Genomic DNA, 20,140 nt, shown 5'->3' on the forward strand with positions numbered 1-20,140 from the left:
AGGCCACCCACCTCGTGCGCAGCCTTTACAAACGAATGAACGAATGAGCAGGCGAAGGCACACAGCTCAACCAATGACGTCATCACTGCTGTGTGTGCGTGTGTGTTTGTATATGTGTGTGTGTGTGCGTAGGGAAACTCGTAATGAGGTTAGGTGAAGTTTTTCGTCCTTTTGCAGCTCCTTGTTCGTCGTGCTCGCCTTTGTGCCTGCCTTCGCTCCGCGGCAAGGACAGACGCCACGACCTACTTTGGGTTGTAAGTTGGTGGGTGGTGGGCGGTGTTCGGTGGGTGGTGTGTGGTGTGTAGCGGGTGGCCTGTAGTGGGTGGTGTGTGCTCCCACGAAGTGCGCGTGGAATTGGGATACTGAATGAAAATTGGAAACAGGATACAACTCTGCTAAACGAGCGCTGTTTTCGCTGTTTTCACAGTCGCTACACTTCAGGGAACTTTTGTTTCGGGAAGGGAAATTTTGTAACCGTAGATATTAAAATTAAACCGAATTATAAGCTGGAATTATTGCAAATATATATCAATAGATAACAAGAATATTTTTTTTATGTTAAGAAAGTCTTTCTTCACACTTTGCCTAAATAGTTTTTTCTCAGTGAGTTTTTGTAGCGCTAGTGCCGTGTTACTTGTACTTCTGCGGCTGCCATCGCTGCTGCTGTGACCAATGCCACGAAAGTTGGCTAGCTGGCAATCTGAGAGCCCCTTTTCCACTTTCCCAGCTGGGTACGCGTGCACCCAGGCTCGTTTGCGCTTCCTCGCCCGTGTGACAGGTGAAGGTGCAGTCACTCCACGAGGTCACCATCTCCACCAGCACCTCTCACCCGTTTGGGGTCACCTCGCAGCTGGAAGTTATTGCCGTTCCCGTTGCCCGTTGCTCGTTGCCTGCGGTCGAGTTCGAGTGTCTGATTCAAGGACACTGGCAAGGAAGCCCATTTCACCACATTGCCAGGCTTAAATCTCGTTCCGCATCCCACCTATCACCTATGACCTGTCATTTATACTCTGTGCTGCTGATGCCATGGGACTGCGAGTTGCTCGGTGACAGAAGGTAATTCGCCTTCACTTATTCCTTGTCTTCTTTTATCTAAGGGTATCCCTTACTTATCCTTAAAGGATTGTGTTGTAATAGCACATTTTTGAAGAAACTATTTATTTAAGTCTTAAGTTAATTGGTTTAACTTAGAAGTTTTAAATGCGCAGCTCTTGCATAAAAATGTCTTGTTAAACTACAACTTTTTTTAAGCTGACTGCCAACTTTTTCTTTCAGCTTTTTGCTCGGAAATTAATGCCTCTTGTTTATGAATTTCCTCGAGGAAGTTTGTTTTGCATCTGAGCAGCAGTAGAATGTTTTCAGAGCTCTCCCCAGCCTTTCACTAAGTTCTTTTCGAACTGCAAACATTTTTAAAGCCAAAATTTCTAAACTTTTTCTCCAGCCTTTTGTTATCCGAAATGCTGCCTTTTGTTTATGATTTATGGCTGGAAAGGGAAAACTCAGTTCGTTCTGCTTGCCGTTCTGCTGCTGGCTTAAATGGAAATTTCTCGCAGGACCTCGAGGAAGCTTGTTGGGTTGTTGGGTTGTTGGTTACATCAGACCGCACATAACTTCAAATTACGAGCCCCTGACCACCGGAATTGAATGGCCCATTCCAGCACTACTACTTCTGGCCATTTCTCAGCACTGCGAGAACAGGGAAAATCACGTCGGGAGTTAATTAAACCAAGGATGGATCGGTTTCGGGTAGCAGGATCAACCTCATCCTGTCCTCATAATCCACTTGTCTCCTCCGCATTCCTGCCTTTTTATTGCGACCATTGTGTGTGTAGTGTAGAGTGTGTGTTTCGGCTTTTCTTCTTTTGGGCTTCCGCTTTCCACTGCTATCCATTGTTATCCATTATTAATTCGGCACAACAATGGGGCCGAGTGATACTATTGAATGATTTTTATTGTATTCAATTCTCATTTCCTGCCTGCTGGCGGCTTCGGTGGCCAAAGCAACACAGAAACAGAAACAGAAACCAAAACAAAGCAAACAAAAATTAATATGGTTTTGCTATTTTTGGCACAGAAAACTGGACTGACTGGAGCCGGCGATGGATCGGCAAAAACTGCGGCACACTTATTTATTATCAGGGGTCAGAGGTCGCTCGTGAGGGGCTATAACTTCGTCACTGGCTGTTGACAGGAGTAAAGAGCACTTTTGGCTTTTTAATCAAGAAGAAAACCAATCAATTTGATGGCCAAAGTATCTACTTAAATGCCTGGCGGCAAAACATTTAATTGTGATTCTACGAAATATATAATAATAGTTGGCCATACCAGCGTTTCTCTTTTTTGAGCAATGAAATAATTTATTATACAATTTTATTTGCCTCAGTACGAGCATTTATTAAGCCATTGGCCATTAGTGTCCATATAAAAGTAAGCAGTTCAGGAAAACTAATAGTAATTTGCTTAATGTACGCCCATTTAACATTTCCGTAAACACATTTTCAGCTCTAAATAATCACTGACACAACGTGCGAATTTATAGGTGAAGAAATTATCTAAAAGCTTTGTGGCTGAACATTACACTCTTTTATTAGCCTAACAAACATTTATGTCGAAATTGGTAATCCATAGAGTGGCTTAAATCAATTTTAATAGGACGTGAAAATAAATGGGGTCTAGAAAGATGCTCGCAAAAAAAACGAAATAATTTTCAGTGAGCGCAATACAAGAATACGTCTTCATGTTGGAAAAATAATGTTAAGGTAAACAAATTAATATGTTTGAAATAAGAATTTATTCCTTAACTTATTATTAATATGGTGTTTTGTTGTTTAATTTATTTCCATTTTAAACTGAATCTTATCTATTTCGCTTATATGCACGCTTTCCCACTTTCCTTTTAGTATTTGAATCTTTGGACAGATGACGGGTTTCAGTTTTTGGCTTGGGCTTTTAGCCAAGTGAAATAGAGCATTGAATGGCAATTTGCTGGCAATTCGCGAAAAGATTTTGTTTGAGATACATTGACATTTATATGGAAAATCGTTGATTTAAAGAGAAAATAAGTAACATGGAATTTCGTTTGGGCAAAGAACTATTCGAGTTTATCGAATTTTACTTTAGCTTTCCTGCTTCAGAATTCTTTATTATGAGAAAGCCCTGCGTATAGAAATCTTCTACTTGAGGCATCACTTCTAATTGCAGTTGACACACCTAATTGTGGACAAGATGTTCCACTGCGTCCTCCACGTGCCGCATATCCAGGCCCTTGGCTTGTCGCTGTGTTTCCCACAGAAACTGGGCCAATTGCCAAGGAGATATGCCGAATTCGAAAATCGTTCCTAATGTACACATTGTTGTTTGAATGTGACATGTCCGCGCCGACAACATGAATGCGCCAAACGTTTAAGTCCCCCAGTTGCCTCGACATTGCCAACTGCCTTTTTGGCTTTTGATGTCCCGTCAGAAGTGGGGATATTTTTCCGGGGTGTATGCATATGTGTATTTTCCGCCACCCATGACGTAGCGGTCACATGCCCGGGTGGGGAAAAACATTTTCCGCAACTTTTCGCCAGGCGGCCAGATGCAAATACTCAGCAATACTTTCGGAAATGTTTCATGTGTGCTGTGCCCCGTTCGGGCCAAATTCGTTCCTAATCAATCACATTTTGTGGCACACTCGAGTGGCAAACACAACGGGAATAACATATCGCAAACGTGCGAACAGCAGCAAGAACAAAAATTCTAGAGAAAAACTATAATTCGCTGTACTTTGTAGTGACTGTTCATGGAATAATGCAAACGGATAAGGATCGCTTGGGAAAATGATTCATCGTTTAGGGGGAAATGGGAAATGGGAAATTGCCGGTCTAAAACTATGCGCACATGAAATTTATATGGAAAATTTATATATGAACTCATCCAAACCTCGTAATTAAATTTAAAAAATCAAAATAAGTACCATATTTAAATCTAATTAAAAAAGATATTAAAAGAGAAACATTTTATCTGGATTATGTGCTTAGACAGATAGAGAAAACATGTTCGAGGGCATCTCAATTTGTTGTAATCCGCAGCATGAGGAAATGTTTTCCATGGAAATGGAAAAATTGCCATTAGTAATAAGTGCAAATCACCGCCGATTCCGCAGGCCTTCGCAACACCCTTCAATAGTTCTTTGGCTCGAGTTCAAGCAGCAACGTCAAGGTGGCCAGCCCCTCACCACCCATTCACCGACCATTCACCACACCCCCTCACCAGCCGCTTAGTAATGAACCAATTTCAGTTTATTTTCGTTTCGGTTTTCTTTCTTTTTTGTTTTTTTTTTTGCATATCTAGACGTCGTCGCAATGCTTTTACAGCATTAATGGTCGCGTAGGCAGGCCAAAATACTTTATGGACCAGCTGACGATGCTCGATGCCAGCTATTTGTGGTGTTGTCGCACTGCCTCCCCCCTTTTGCACCGCCCACCGAACCCCAGCCACCCACCGCCCCCTCTGGCCACTCCCACTCAAGAAGTGGTCGCACATTTCGACGCATGATTTTAATTGGTTTTCCTCTCGATTCGATTGTTTATGGCGAATCGATGGGGGGAACAGCTGATGCCAGCAATGAATGAATTGCATGAATAACGCATACGCAGCGTTGGCCCCATAGGAATGTTTTCGCCGAGAAATGGAGAGTGGCCATGAACATGACTTAAAATGCATTGCAGAAAATGATTCTGTTTAGAATTGGTTTTATATGAAAATGTTTATCAGAATAATACTTTTAATTGCTACTTCATTATCTTGTATTCACATCAACTGGAATAAACTAATAACATTTCACACAATGAGTTTTTTTTTACAATTATGAATTTTAGCCCCTGGAATAATTGCAAAGTTAATTAAACTTGTAAAAGTCATCAAGCGTGCAATTTAGTAAACTTTTCTATTCATGAGCTGCTAAAATATTACTGAGCATTGCACAAATGCGGGCTAATTTGTATTATAAATGCATTGTTTTAATTATGAGTTGCGGTTCTAGCGACTTACTTTTGCTATTTCGAAATCTACTGTAAATTGTGGCGCAAATTGGTCAGATTGCCGACTGGGAAATTTCTTTTGAGATTTTCCACATACTCGTACACGATTTAATATTCCTTATTTCTGGGCACTTGAAAATGCCATGGTCGGGTAATGTATCATGGCCACGGGATTGCGTTGTCATTGCATTTTCATTTTTAATTTTAATTTAATGTAATGCACTTGGCAGTTTTAATTGCGCATTACCCGGCGAAAGCAGAGCCATAAATTCGTGTAGTTGGATGCCGTAAAGGCCATTTTACAGCTACTTTTTATTGGCCGCCACCTCCCTTAAGCCCCACCCACTTTTCCCGCTTTTCCCCCTTTTCTCCTTTGCCCTTTTACCCCGCCACCCATGCGATCACCCATTCATTTTTGTCCTCGCTAAGTTTTGTATTTTTCGCTTTATTTTGTTTGTGTTTGCGGTCGTTTGCCGATTTTGCTGGCCAAGCCAGGGCTTTCCACCGCACTCACACACTCATGCGGAAAATTCTGGGCGGAAAATGGCAAAAGAGGGGGGTGTTGGTGTATGCACAAACATTAAACGCCCGTGGCCGCGATGTTGAACACTGCGTTAACGAGGCGGCAACAATTTTTGACACATAATTAAGTTTTTATGTTTAAACGCGTTTTTGGCCAGTGTCCGCTTCCATTCAGCGTAAATGGTGTCAGTAGGGTTCGCAGATTTTCGGGGGGCATAAAAAGAGGTTTGTCTCTTGAATAAACAAAAGATTTTCATTTGGGGTACTTGGTGCCGAAATGAAAAGCTGTTTGGCGAAACAAAAGAATGGCAATTGGACTTTTTCGTTTATTTGGCACTCAGCATGCTTTGCTCTCATTTAAAATATTATCTTTATTATCCTAGTGAGCAAATATAATATTTTATACCCATTTTTACCTTTTAATTGTGCAAAAGCTTAGATCGTTTTTAATACACATTGAATGGCTTTCGCATTTCATTACGCTTACAGTCTGAAATTCTTGCAGAAGTGAAAGAATACCTGGCTGCCACTCAATTTATTTGTCATTTATTGCCACCTGCGATGACGTCATTAGTGGTTGAACCACATAAATCAATAAAGCCCCAACAATGCATCGAACACTCAACATTGAGCAGGTGTCATTTGGCCAGATGACTGTTGGCAGGTGCCATTAACGGGGGAATTCCATGAGCTTTTCACCCGAGCCAGCGACATTTCCATCATTCTCGACATTCGCAATAAGAGAAATTGCTGCCCATAAGTATTGCAAAATGGAGGTGGCTCACAAAATGGAAATTATACGATGTCAGGGTCTAATTGGGTTTGCTAGATAATAACGTATTGTAAGCTACATATGAATATATGACATGAACTATTATTAGTTATATTTCACTACTATTTCTTTCTGTGCACACTTACACACAGTGCACACTTAGCGAGGTGCTAGTTTCCGCCTCCGCAATTGCACACATTGCGTATACGCAGCGCGGGCCAAAATTACCAAAATGACACAATCTAAACGGAAATAAATTCGCCGCCGCATGCGGCAAAGTGCAAATTTTGTGTGCTGGCGGTGGAAACTGGCGAGTAGGTGTGTCGACCAAAATAAGTTGCAGCCAGCGGACACAATGACCTTCCCTCCGACTGGCGGGGCATTAATGGAAAATGCGCGAGAGGAAAACTCGCTGGCGAGGCACACATTTTCCGCACCACAGGCCTCTTATCAGCTGCACATTTTGAAATTGATGACGCCACCGATGAAAATGCGAGGAAAATCAAATAGAAGCAGGACAAGCCGTTGCATTCGTTGCCATCTAACATAGTTGCTGTGTGCCGACGCGATAAATTCGAAAATGAGCTTTTCCTCGTTGTGAAAATAAACGTTTTTTTTTTTTTTTTGTTTTCGTTTCAGAAAAACGTTTGCCAAAAAGAACGACGCGAAATATCGCCATAAACAATTATACAAAAAAAATATAGGTACACAAGTGCGGATAAATATCGGAAGAGATTGAAGATTGAACGAAGGAGCATATGTTAACTATAAACAGCTTTCGTTGCGTTATGGAAAATTATCTACACTCACGTCCCGGCTTCTTCGATGTGTTTGTACATAAACAAACTCATCGAATTGTTTACACTCAAGTCGTTGAGCGTAAATGGCCAGAACAATAACAATAATAATAACAACAACAAAGAGGAAAACGAGGAAAAGCGAGAAAATCGAAATTGGAATGGGAATAGCAAGTGCACTTCGGGCATTGCGCATACGCAGCGTTGACAGCCATGGAATTAAATATGCGAAATTATTTATACATCTGTCTTGTAAATAATTAAAAACACACCGAGCACCGAAGGCGACATGAGTAACAGTTTATTTCTGGTGGCCAGCGTTTTGTTCAATTTCGCTAAATCAAAAATAAAACCCACGCGACGAAGGCGAAGGAGAAGTAGAAAGAGCGCGGTGACTGCATCTCGGTAAACGCAGAATAGCCGGCTATATATCTATATATATATAGCCGATGTGGCCCACATAGCCCCGACCGAGAGCCGGAGAGCGCCAGCGGAATCTCATTGAAAACAATCGCTATTTATAGGCCTTTGGGAAACCACCTGATAAATGGAAATTCTCCGCCAGACGCCCCGAAAGACAAACGCATTGTGTAGTACGACTTGATACGAAAATGTTTGTTTTAGATTCCCAGTGCTTAGCGCTTAGCTCGCTTTCCCATTATTTACATTTCCCTGGTTGTAGTTCTGTATAAATTATAAGAAAAGCATTGATGATAATCTGGGGATTTATTGGGTATTTAGTTTGGATTTCCAACTTATTTGCAATGTGTATTAAAATTATCAAATGAAAATATCTCTTATAAATGCAGCAGTTCTGTGAATAAAATTTCCACAATATTTTTTTGTTACCTCTAGTATTACACCCTGTATCTAGCTCTTTCCAAAACTGAACTCCCTGTTTGCAACACCAAATGAAGCAGATGAAACCAACTTCAATGGACCAGAAACAAATTTTCCAGCCAAAAGAGGGAAGAGCAAACAATTGCAGTTTGTTTACATTGCCCAAGGAATTTTCAATTTTATGCAACCCATTTGCCCACAGCTCCTCTTCATTTTCCGATTATTTCCTTTGAACGTGTGTGTGTTATTGTGTGTGTGAGTGAGTGAGTGTGTGAGTGTGTGTGAGTGCGTGTGTGTGAGTGCCTGATTGTGAGTTTGCTTTGGAGTGCATCTGTCATCTGGCGACTGCACAATTAAATGCCCGTTGTTGCCGTCGAGAGCGCTGAAACGGAATACAATGGAGTTGGCTTTGCATGCGAGCATCAAGATGTCTCCCGGATCCCCAGGATGCAACTTGTCGCTGGATACCCAGCGCCCCAAAGGACAACAATGGCCAAAGTCAAGCTGCGAGTGCAGCCAGGCAAAAGGCTCAGCAACACACACGCGCTCTGCACGTAATTGTTTCTCCTATTTTTTTTCTGCTCCTGCCTGGCTGAGTCCTTTGACAGCCCGGTTACAACGAGATAATCTGCAGCAATCTGGAAACGGGAGACTGAAGGATCTGGAGGGTCCTAGGCGCACATCCCTTGGCTTGCGTTTCAGTGCCAGCTGCAGCGCAAAAAGTGCTGCCTACTTGCAGGCGCAAATTACACAAATTTGTGACATTCCTTGGGGTGCAAGAAACACATAAAATGCAATATGAAACTGTTGGGAATGCAAAATTTGTGCTTTTCAACAATTGTAGGTCACTAGACGGGCACGAAGTTCCAAAAGCTGTGTAATTGCTAGAATAACAGAAGTAAGTTCACTATGACTTATTCATAAAAATATTTTTAAAAGAAGCCAAGTAGTCTAGGAACAATATTATTAATATCGCTATTGTATTGCTGAATTTCATCATAGAACGACCCAGTTGAAAAGAAGTTTTCTAGGAACAATGAAACGCCACCGCAACGTTCGTGGCAATTTAATTAAAGTTTAGAGAAGGGGCTGGCACTCCAGACCCCGGGGGCTTGAAATCGGAGGCTCCTGTCCTGTGGGGTGGGCAGTTGACAGGACTCAACTCAGCGCCGTGTCCGGTGGTACATCGTGCATCCTGCCGTGGCCTAATCGATACAGCGCGCCACGGGCGGTCGCCTGTTTTGCAAATGTGCCACAAAATGCGGCAATTGTCAATCAATTTCATGGAAATTATGTGCAAAGGGGGCAGAGAGGAGGCAGGGCGTTGAACGGCGGCTGTCAGTGGCAAGTGAGCTGAAAAAAGTGTCAGGACATGTGGCTGAAATCCACAGGCAAATAGCAAAAAGATGGGAAAACGTGGAGAAAAAACCTTACCACTGCCAACTGGCAGCTCCGCACTCGAGACCAGAGTAAACAGTTTTTGATAATCTCTCACTCGAGTGCCAAACACTCGGAGAAAAGTGAATGAAGAAGAAGGAAAACTGAAAATATGGGAAAAATCAACCAAAAATTTGAAGAACATTTTCAAGCGTCACGAATGACGGCAATGATAAGTACGTCAATGTTGTTGATGACTGCGTCGAGTGTGAGTATATGGCAGCAGCTTAAAGCCTCAAGTGTTCTCGAGCGGTGCACACAGATACAGCCAGCACACACACACACACACACACACACACACTCGCGTACTTAGGCACTTGCACACTCAAACAAGTCTGTAGATGTGCAAATACAGGGGTAATGCTTTAATGAAAGCACGTTTATGCGCAGCAGGCTATGTTCTTAGGATAATGTTCTTAAAAATAAAATAAAATAAAATAAAGTTGAACCAATAAACTTTAAATTAACTCTAATGAATAGTTAACATTGACCAATTTACTTTAAGTGCTTTGCCTAGAATAAGTGATCCTAATCTAGCACCACGCATAAACATTCCACATAATAGAAATTTTTTGCGACAACCGCCTTAAGTGCTGCGCTGAGCCATTTCAATTGGATTTTTCAGTAGTGGGCCTATTAGACCTAATGCCTTTTGGGATTTGGCTTTAAGCCGCTCGTTTTGCGGCTAAGCCAACTTATGTCTAGTGGCGGTAATTTGCCTTTTGCCCGGCAGCAAATAGTATATATTTGCATATTGGGGAATTGGCAATGTGTACATCGATTAATGATGATGAAGCCGTAACAAATACGAACAAAAAAGCAGAGCAATTTATGAGCAATTGGACGTGTTTTATGAATCGCAATATTAATATTTATGTTTGTAGCTTTCGGCCGCTGTATCTCATCGCACTGATCAAACAAACAAATTGGGAATTTCTGGGCGGAAGTTTTTCATCATGAAAAATCACTCGACTGGGAAATGCGATCATTTCTGGCATTCCTGTAAACATACTAATTTCATAATTTTTACGATAAGTACTGACTGCAATGGAAGCGCTCGTAAAAACTGATTTGTATATTTATAATTCAAATAAACATTTAAATTTTATTGATTTGTTTGCAATCGCCGCGAGTGCTTATGTTGATTTTAGTTGGAATTTTATTGGCAGGAAATCCATATGATTCAATTGGATTATCAGCGGGAGGCATACGCCAAAAAAAATGACGAGGCTCTTAGCGAAATGAATTCAAAAACATGGAAAACAAAAAGGATACGTCTGTGCGAGTTATTTATAGCGCACGGCCGTAAATGCACCCAAAAGGTAAATTTAGAAAATTACAGAAGAAGGAGCATCGCAGAGCAGCCAAGTTTTCCACTCAAGGCGCCTGAAAATAGGCGAGGATTTTCCCGCTCTTCCACAAACCCCGCATTTTCCATTTTAACGGTGACTGGCAGAATCCTCCGCAGGATGGGAATATATTCGTATCTACACGCCCACAGAAACCTGCGGCTGAGTGCTCATTAAATAGTAAAGGACATGCCCACACAAATACAGAGACATACAGCCACACACACACAGAGGCACACAGACACACACAGAGCGGTGGAAAGCGTGCGGTGGAAAAGCTCGAGTTACCGTTGCAGGCAGCCAACTGGAATCGTTAGCACACATTGACCGGGCTCAGACACTATTAATTATTCGTGGCCACCCTGACCGCCTCACTTCTTTTTACCCCTGGCCATGCAGCAACAGGAAGCATCCTCCTGTATCTGCATCCGTGGTGCCGCACCTTGAGTGCAAATATGGCCAGATACAAGATACTCATGTCACTTCACCATGCAACTCACACAGATACTCGTAGTCACCTGCGGCCGTGTGCTACTGTGTGTGTTTGTGTGTGTGTGTGTGTTTTTAGAGCTGCCCATGGCGCATTTCCCTTTTAGTTTTCGCCGGCGTCCTTTCAGTTAAAGTGCAACCATATATTGTCGCAGAACTGACTTGCAACATGCTCGTATGCATGCAAAGTAACTACCGGTACAGTGGAGCTTGGAAATGTCTTTTAATGAACAACTTTAATCAAATTAAATAGTTGGTGAAACTACATACGCTTTTATCTTCCCTTAAAATTTAAGCAATTCTCATTGCTTTAACTTTAAAATAGTAATTACAATAATAGTTGCTTGCCGCCAAGCTCATCAAATAATCATGAATTGAAAGACACACTAGAGATTTCACCACCAAGTTGGTAATTTAATAAAGTTAGTGAAAAGTTTAACATGAAATGCGTTCATTATGCATAGCTGATAGTTTCACATAATTGTTCATACAATGCTAGAAGTTTTTCATTGCTTTAATGTTTAATAAGTTCAATTAAAGCCATTGAGGAGGTGCTTTAAAAAACTCTAGATAGCAATAGGATGTAACATGGCAACTTTAAGTTTCAGCTTTCCACTTAGTGGGGCCAACCTGTGCCCCCCATCGAGCACATGACGCTGCACATCCGCTGCTGTGGAAGGAGAAGTCGAGGGAAAAGCAGCAGCAGATGTGCCATAAATAAACCAAGACAGTAGGACCAAAAACCCGTGGAGTAAAAGCCATTGCCGTAGACATTTCCATTCCCAGCTCTAACAGCTCTACCAGCTACACCAGCTCCACCAGCCCCTCCAGCTCCACCAGCTCCACCAGCTCCTCCAGCTCCTCCAGCTCCTCCGAAACTCCTCCGTTTTTGCGCCGCAGGAGACGTGAGACGTAAAACAACAGTGAACAACGGCGGTGCAGATAAAAGTGGCAGCGACACAAAGCGTGACCATTATCCTAGAAGGACGAGGAGGGACGGAGTAAGGTGGATTTTTAACACGAAATTTAAGCCTTGTTTCAGCCTCACAGATTTGTGCTTTTTTGTGCACCCAAACTTCTTTCTGGGTGCTTTTTGCCAGCCTTCGCTTCGCCAAGGAGTGCAAAATTGTATTTTTCAATTTCCTTGAGCGGCTTTGATCTGGCGCACAGGCCAGGATGTCGCCAGCAAAAAGCGAAAACTTTGCGCCAAGTCCTCGAAGCCTCTGCCCCGGTTTTCTCAACCATAGAGCCCGCCATTTTCCCCGCCGTTTTCCCCGACATTTTCCTCGCCTTTTTCCCATGTCTTCGCACAATCGTGTGCAGATGACAGTAACAAGTTGGAACAAAAAGCGCCAGCGCTTTTAACTTTATTAAGATATCACAAACATACGCAAGGCAGCCATGCCACGCCCACTTTCCCAGCAGAATTTTCTTTTAATTTCTAGAAATGACAAGAGAAAGGGGTTCACTTAATTGAATCTCGACGCCATTAAAAAAGAAATATGCCCCAGTGTGAGTGGGGTGCAGAAAACTCATGTTTAGGTACTTATCACTTGGGTGGTGGGGAAAAAACCGAGACAATCATGAAGTTTCATTATCATTTCGTTGATAATGATGACGCTAATGGTGGCTGCAGCAGCCTTGGCATTTGCCCCCCTTATTACAGCCGCCAAGAAAAGCGGAAAAGCGTGGTTTTACTGGAAAAGTCGTGGTGGCAGCTCGGATGCAGCCAAAAGATTTCCAGAAACTACACTCCATGAAACTGAGTTTAATTTCGTAATGAAAGTTGCTTGAAGTCAGCGGTGATTGATTATCAGGATAATTACTTGCCTGGCCTTTAATTACCTATTTTTAGGCAAGTTACTTAAGGATTGTTTTGAGTTTGGATTGGGGTCATCAAATCAATTATATGTAATTATCAGGATATTTAATAAGCTGAGGCAAACAGTAATTAGCAAATAATAAATTAACCGTTCCAGTATGAAAGTCCACTGCGCATAAAATATACAAAAATCATTAGTTTTCAAGTAATTAATTATTGACTTCCTTGTGGAAACTCGTTTAACTGCGTACGTTTTTCTGTGCTATTTTTCCAAGCTGAAAGCTTCAACTCGTGAACAATCAATTTCAGTATAGCTCTCAGACTAATTAAAGTTTTGTTTTACCCTTTTACTTTCCGTCCCCAGAGCAAGTTTACTCTCGGTTTGCATTCTATTTTCTGCATTATATTTATTTTGCCCGTGGCATTTGCAGTCTTCTCTGTCCATTGCCGTGTCATTAGAGGTGTACCACATCGCACATCGTGGCACAGCCGCAAAAGCAATTGCATTTGAGCATTTTGCCACACATTCCCGGTAATGTTGTGTGTTTAAGTGCAGTTCTCCGTGAACAATTACCCGGCAGACAGGACAAAATGGTATGGATGAGTGGGCGGTAAAATCGAGCCACCCACATAAAGGAAGAGTCAAGAGGCAATTAGTTTCAAGTTGTTGCCGCAAACATTTCTTGGCTGGCCATTTAGCATAAATGTGCTGGCACTTAGGCCAAAACAAGTGGCGGCCGCCTTCAAAGTGGCCAAAAAAAAAAGTGGAGCCAAGATGAACACGACCCGCAATTAATCTTGCACAGTTCGTTCTTTTCCCGCTCAGCGATTCCATGCTAATGAGCTTCGTTTTGGGAGGCCAAGATTAATCGCATTGCGTATACGCCGCGTTGCTCAGGAAATCGATGCGTAATTCCTTAGGCGTGAGCAATTGGCACTCCATCTCGGCGGCAAATGCAATCCATTGGAGGCACATGAATAAATAAGCCAGCAGGCTTCGGCTTGGAAATCGGAACAGGCTCCAGAAGTCTGTGACAGCCTGGCAGGAAACTGAATACACCGAGGAAAATTGCGACCCTAAACGTTGGAGTCCTAGGCGTTTTATAAAGAGTGATAACACATCTACGATTACCCATCTTAAATATATTATAAATCAGCACTTATCCAAGTTCAAGTTTCAATCGCACCTCTTTTTAAGTACATTTGTTTCTAATACAAATTTTTTCTCACTGCACAAGTGTTTACCCGTCTTGACCCGCTTTGCCGCTCCAGTTCTCCAATTGAAAGGGAAAATTTGTGGCTCGCTGCCGTTTTCTTGGCAGCTCTGCCTTGACAAACAGGGCTCGGTGGAAGACCAAAAAAAAAAAAAGAAAAGAAAGGAGGACAACAAGCCCCAAAGTTTTGACTGCTCCACGATTTTCGGCGATTTTCTCTGACATCTTGCCTTAAATCCAATTGTGTTGTCGTCTGAGCGCCGGGTAACGCCCACGCCAGAATCTTGCACCTGCAGAATGCAGAATACGGAATACTGAAGGCAGAATGCACTTTGCGGCCCATGTCAGCAGAGCGGCGACTTTTGAACTCCCACGCCACACCGTTCCACGGAGAAAGCAGAAGAAAGTGGACGGAGGAGGAGAAGGAGTGGCATTGCATGTGTGCCAAAAACTACGGGGCAATAATATCCGTAGCCTGCGACTCGCTGACTGCCACTGCCATTGATTTTTATCGCCTCGGGGAGCTGCACAAAGCACAAGCTCAACTCGCGACTACGACAAGAAGTTGATTTGCCATGCCCACAGCGGATTTAAGCAGTGAAGTTGGAAAGTATGTGGTATCGTAGATACCCTAACTCATACAGCCATTTTCAAGTCTTTTAAAAGCGACATAAAATCCTATTCCTAACCTAGTTCCGCAGCAAACAATTTCCCAACTCAATGCAGCACTTACCAGCAAATCAACTCCACTGCATACTGCCTACTGCCTACTTTATTTATGCAAAAGGGTATCGCTGGCAAAAACAAAATCCGTTTTTGTAAATCATCAGAAGCCCACTCAACCAGGATTCAATGGGCTGATGCACTTTGCTGATGGGTTGGCAATGGGCCTCCATGGGCCACCACTTACACCCTAATACCAGCCAGCATATAGCGTACATACTCGTATATCGCGTATTTCTAGGGCCTGTCGCTGTTTGTCATATGCGATTCGGCTGCTTGCCAAATATTGATTATGTGCCCCCAAACATGAATGGAAGCGCGCTTCGCTGACTCCGCTCAAGTGGAGGTGGAGATGGAGAAGGAGATGGAGAAGGAGGTGGATTCCGGGGAACAGGGACACAATCCGGAGGTCTGGAGTACGGAAAAGGGGCGAGATAAGCCAGAACTTTGGCGTATGCACGTCATCAGGACGAAAAAAAAAGCACATCCGGGATAACTAATGTGCAGGCAAAAAACTATAAACGAACGGATGGATAGCGGATTAGTAGGGTGGCCTCCAATCCAGTTAACAACTTTAATGGGCCAAATAAGCGATGCCGCACTTGGCAAACGCTGATAAAAGCCCAACTTGTCGACCTAATGGGCCATGAACATTAACAACTACAGGCAAACTTTCTCTCATTCTTCAACCATATTCATTGTTTGGTGAAATACCAAGAACTTAATAGCTGGACAAATCATTTAAAGCCACAACAATTTATACATTTGAAGCCGCAATTTACATTGGGAAAAACTGCTGGTAAATGCGCCAGAAATGCACCGTAGAATTTTTCATTCAGCATCGTGCTGCTCCTATTGCTGTGCTGAATAATTTGGAGCTGCCATAAAAATGTCAGACTGCAACGGTCGCGTATTTATTTCGACAGCCCGAACAATTCATAGCTTTTAACTGGCAACTGTGCAAAGATAAATAAGTACAAGCGCGCAGACCGAAGTCCAAATTTATGGACAACCTTCAGGATCAACTTTCTGCTGAGTGGCAGTCAAAGATATTGGCTGGATCATAACAAAGCCAAATAAGTACAAATGTGCTAGCTCTGTATCTAATTTGGTTCATTGCAAGCGTTGCAATTTGTCTTCAACTCAGAGTTGGTACTTTTCAATGAAGTCACATAGTAAGCATTAAGAACCAATCAAAATCAGTTTATTTATAAGTCATTTTAGTAGTATATGCAAGCCACTGATTTAAATCCTAATTTATTACGGGTGAACAACATGTTTGTCTACTTCCAATTTAGCATACGCTGATTTGCAGATTATGCGAGAGTGTTTGAGTGCACCTACTGCTTTTTCCATACCGCTAACAGGCTTTTCCGCTTCACTAGCTCCAGACAAGCCCAGCAATCCTGTCAATCCCTTTGGAAAGCTTTCACTTGGCCAAAATTGGTCTGGATGTGGGCCACGCCTTCTGAGCACGGAAACAAAATTGGCAAACCATTAAGAAGCGTGCACTGTTGTTGTTTACACATCTAAAGCAATTTTATCACCTGCGAACAATGTTTGGACTAAGTATATTTTATGGCCCAGCCTCGCCCAGAAGAATTTTCCCCATAAAGTACCGAAACATTGCCGCCTTTCCCCACTTTTCCCCGCTTTTCCCTGCTGCAGGTGAAAAGGCCACAAAAAAAAGGGGCGAACACGCTCCGCCTTATCACAATATTTGCGACACATCCACATCGCTTGATTATTGGCTTGTCTGTCAACTAGCATGAGTATTATATTATTTTTATTTTCCTTATCTAGGTGGAAGGGGGCGGGGCTATGCCGCATAGGTGCCATTAAGGCCGTTTGACAACCTGGGAAATGTGTTTGCGCAGCTCGAATAATTGTGGCCGATTAAAAGCCCAACGCAAAAGGACTCCAACTGTGGAACTGTGGAAAACCTGAGCAAGTAGCATGTCAAATTACAAACGCTAATTGACTCGTAAAGTTGCGAAAAGTGCGGCACGAGCCAAGCTATTGATTATATTAGCATAAATTCATAAAGGAAAGTATGCAATAAATGCCCCAAAGAAATATAACATTTACTGAATTTACCACAAAATATGCTGCACAATTTCCTAGCCCTTCTAATTACTGCATTTTACTTAAATTAGTACATAACTTTTACTCACCAACTAAAGAGTATTAACTTCACTCGCGTCTTGTCAAGGTTTTGTTAGGGGTTTGCTTAAGCTTTGATTAAGTTTTTGATTTGTGTTTATTTGTTATAGCATAGGAATATATTTACTTTACATTTTCCAATTGTATTAGGAGAATTTGTATTTTAGGGAAAATATTTGTCACAGACACACACGCGCTGGAAAACAAAGAAAACTCATATTATTTTACACTTTTTTTTTTTTTTGTTTTGCAATTTTGAATGGTACACTTATTTTACTCGGCGCATTAGCATTATGGTAATGCCAGTCCTAGTGCGGACTTTTCTTTTCCGCCAGCCTATCTGTCTGCCTTTGGGGCCTTTTTTTGCTTTTTTGCTTTTTTTTGTTTTAGCTTTTTTCCTTTTTCCCGTCTGTATTTGTATGCGTACGTATTTGGTGTATTTGGGTGGTACACGCCTTACTTCACCGAGGGAAAACACTTTTCTTGCGGCCCCGACACTCACAATTCAAATGAACTTCAATTCGGTATTATATTTTCTGTTGTTTTGTTTGCTGTTCCATTGTTTCGATTTTATTACACATTTGGCCTGCCTGTGGAAAATGCGGTGTAAATGTGTGTGTGTGTGTACGGTGTGTGTTCGGTGTGTAGAGTGTTCGGCGTGGTGGAGGGGACAGGATGGGGGGCGTTTTCCGATTTTCCGCTGCTCACGCACACAGTTTTTTCCAAGCACAGCACGCTCCAAAGTCTAGCCACGAACTGAAAGCGTCGGGGAAACTCCAAACTCGAGCAGCAGGAAAAGCGGAAAACCGAGAAGCTTCCAATGTCAATGCGAAGCCAATCCTTTGTACGAGGAATGTGTTATTTTGGAAGGCCCAAACCTCCTGGAAAAGCCTCGCTCTCGCGCCCTCTCTCTCACTCACTCTCTCGCTCTCTGTCTCTCTCTCTCTCTCACTTTCTCTGCTGCCGCTGGCTCGGAAAATTCGCTCTCTCTTATTTGGGACTTTCCTCTCTCCCGCTGGTTTGTTTTCCCTGTTGTGCGTGCGATTTGACAACTACATTCCGCCCCGAAAGAAATAAGTTTTGAAGTTTTCAAAGTAGATTTTCACTTGCAAACTTTAATTAATATGAATGTCTCGCAGGCCCACCTACTTATATGTTTTCCGATCTCGCTCTCTGTTTTCCTTTTTGATTTTCCTCCTTTTCGCTGGCTTTTCATATTCTGGCTAAATTTATTGGCCGTGCGGGCGTGCTTTTTTGTTAAAAATAGCCGCCATAGCCTCGCGATGCGTCGGCAGCCTCAGCGACAGCATCAAGTTCAGATGGGTTCTATTTTCTTTTTTAATTTTTTTTGGGAGGGGGTGGTGGCGGTGTGTCTTCATGGAGAGAGAAAGACAACTTTTGACCTTAGTCAAGCGAAAAGTGTGCTGTGCCCACCTGTCTTTGTGTGTGTGTGTGTTTGTTCGTAATCTTTTAAGCGACTAATTGGCCAAGTTGCGTTGTGGCTGCCAAATAATTCAGGCAACTGCAACTACTCGGCTAATTACGAGCCATGAATGAATAATCAAGGGGTGACTTTGGCCCCCAGTTCAAAACACAACAACAGTGCAGAGCTGAGCAGAGTAGAACCCCCCGGAAAACCGAAACTGAAACCCTAACCCCCCAGGAAGCCCCAATCGCTGGCACATGAATTTATGATTTCGCTGGCCGTGTTGTTATTGCCTTTATGATTATTGCGACGCCGCGTCTGTTGTCTGGCTTTTCCTATTCAGACCATTCGACTATTCAGACTATTCGGTCTATTCAGACATTGCAGACTTTTCCCGCCTGACGCCAACTAGCAACCCCCGTTTAACCGTTGTCAATCATATGACCCTGTTTTTCGGTGCTTCGATGATCTGGTGTTTTGACTCCCGTTTGGCAATTTGTTTTGTTACCCCGACAAATGAGTCTTTGTAGTTTTTGCGACACAACTGCCCCCAAAATGCTGGCTTAGCATTATTAATGTCCTGTGACCCAAAAACAAAAAAAAAATAGCTACAAATTCTTGGAGTTTCCCGCACCAGCTTCTGTTCGAAAGAAAAATCAATTGATTGACTCCGATGGCCACATTTTCTGCACTTTTGAACGCGTCACTAAAAATTTTAGATTTCGGATTAGACGTTTCGGCATTTGTGCTTTCTTTTGCTTTCTCCTCGCAAATCTCTCTCTTGTCACACTTGATTTATTTTCGAAATTTTTAATTTTTCCTCATTGACTTCTTGGCATTTTTTCACGACTTTCCGCGCACACACAAACACACACTTTTTTTCTTCTTATTTTTTGCCTTTTCGCCAGGCCAGTAGTTGCATTCGGATTGGTAACAGTTGCTGGCCAGCCGCCGACTGACTGCCCAACTGACCAAGTGACCAACCGACAAAACAGCCTGCCAAACACGAGGCACACGACGTCCACCGAACGAGGCGTCCAATGTTAAGTATACGCCGTGTGACACACGACCGAACCGAGTCCTCAGGCACCAGAAAGCCGCCAGAAAGCCACCCACCACACGTCCGTTCTCAGCTGTGGCCCAGCGCTTTTGAGAGCGTTCCGCCGGAGCCACTGCCACTGCAGCCGGATCCGGCGCTGCCGACACCTCGCCGACGCCGTGGTGAGTTTCTCGACCAGCTGATGGCCGATGAGCACACGGCGTTTCGAAAAGCCACCAGGGGCGGCGGGTCTGGGAGAAGCACTACAGCAAACGGGTGTTAAAAAACTTTTAAAGAGAAATAGCTCACTCCAAAATACAGCGCTATTATACAGATAATATTGATAAGAATACATGAATAACAAATAACTGATTTAGTTGGTATAATTAGTATCTAATGTTAAGTAAGCAGAAACTTTTTACAACAAAATTTATCACAATGATAAGTACACATGAATAACAAATTACTGATTTAGTTGGTATAATTAGTATCTAATGTTAAGTAAGCAGAAACTGTTTACAAC

At 42.7% G+C, this 20,140-nt stretch overlaps 1 protein-coding gene across 21 annotated transcripts in view; it reads right to left on the minus strand.

Moving 5' to 3' along the window:
• The window catches only part of LOC6533458 (potassium voltage-gated channel protein Shab), a 58,302-nt gene extending 38,573 nt beyond the window's left edge, over positions 1–19,729 (minus strand). For 5 of the 21 annotated variants that reach the window (XM_015194541.2, XM_039374646.1, XM_039374638.1 and 2 more), the window contains exons 1-2: positions 17,865–18,011; positions 17,164–17,348 (exon numbers count right to left, since the gene is read on the minus strand). The gene's annotated coding sequence lies outside the window, so the exon portion shown is untranslated. The other 16 variants (XR_005561291.2, XM_039374644.1, XM_039374643.1 and 13 more) reach the window with 9 other exon arrangements.
• Between the last annotated feature and the right edge of the window lie 411 nt (positions 19,730–20,140).

This window comes from Drosophila yakuba, chromosome 3L (genome assembly GCF_016746365.2).
Source record: "Drosophila yakuba strain Tai18E2 chromosome 3L, Prin_Dyak_Tai18E2_2.1, whole genome shotgun sequence".
NCBI classification, from domain to species: Eukaryota; Metazoa; Arthropoda; class Insecta; order Diptera; family Drosophilidae; genus Drosophila; species Drosophila yakuba.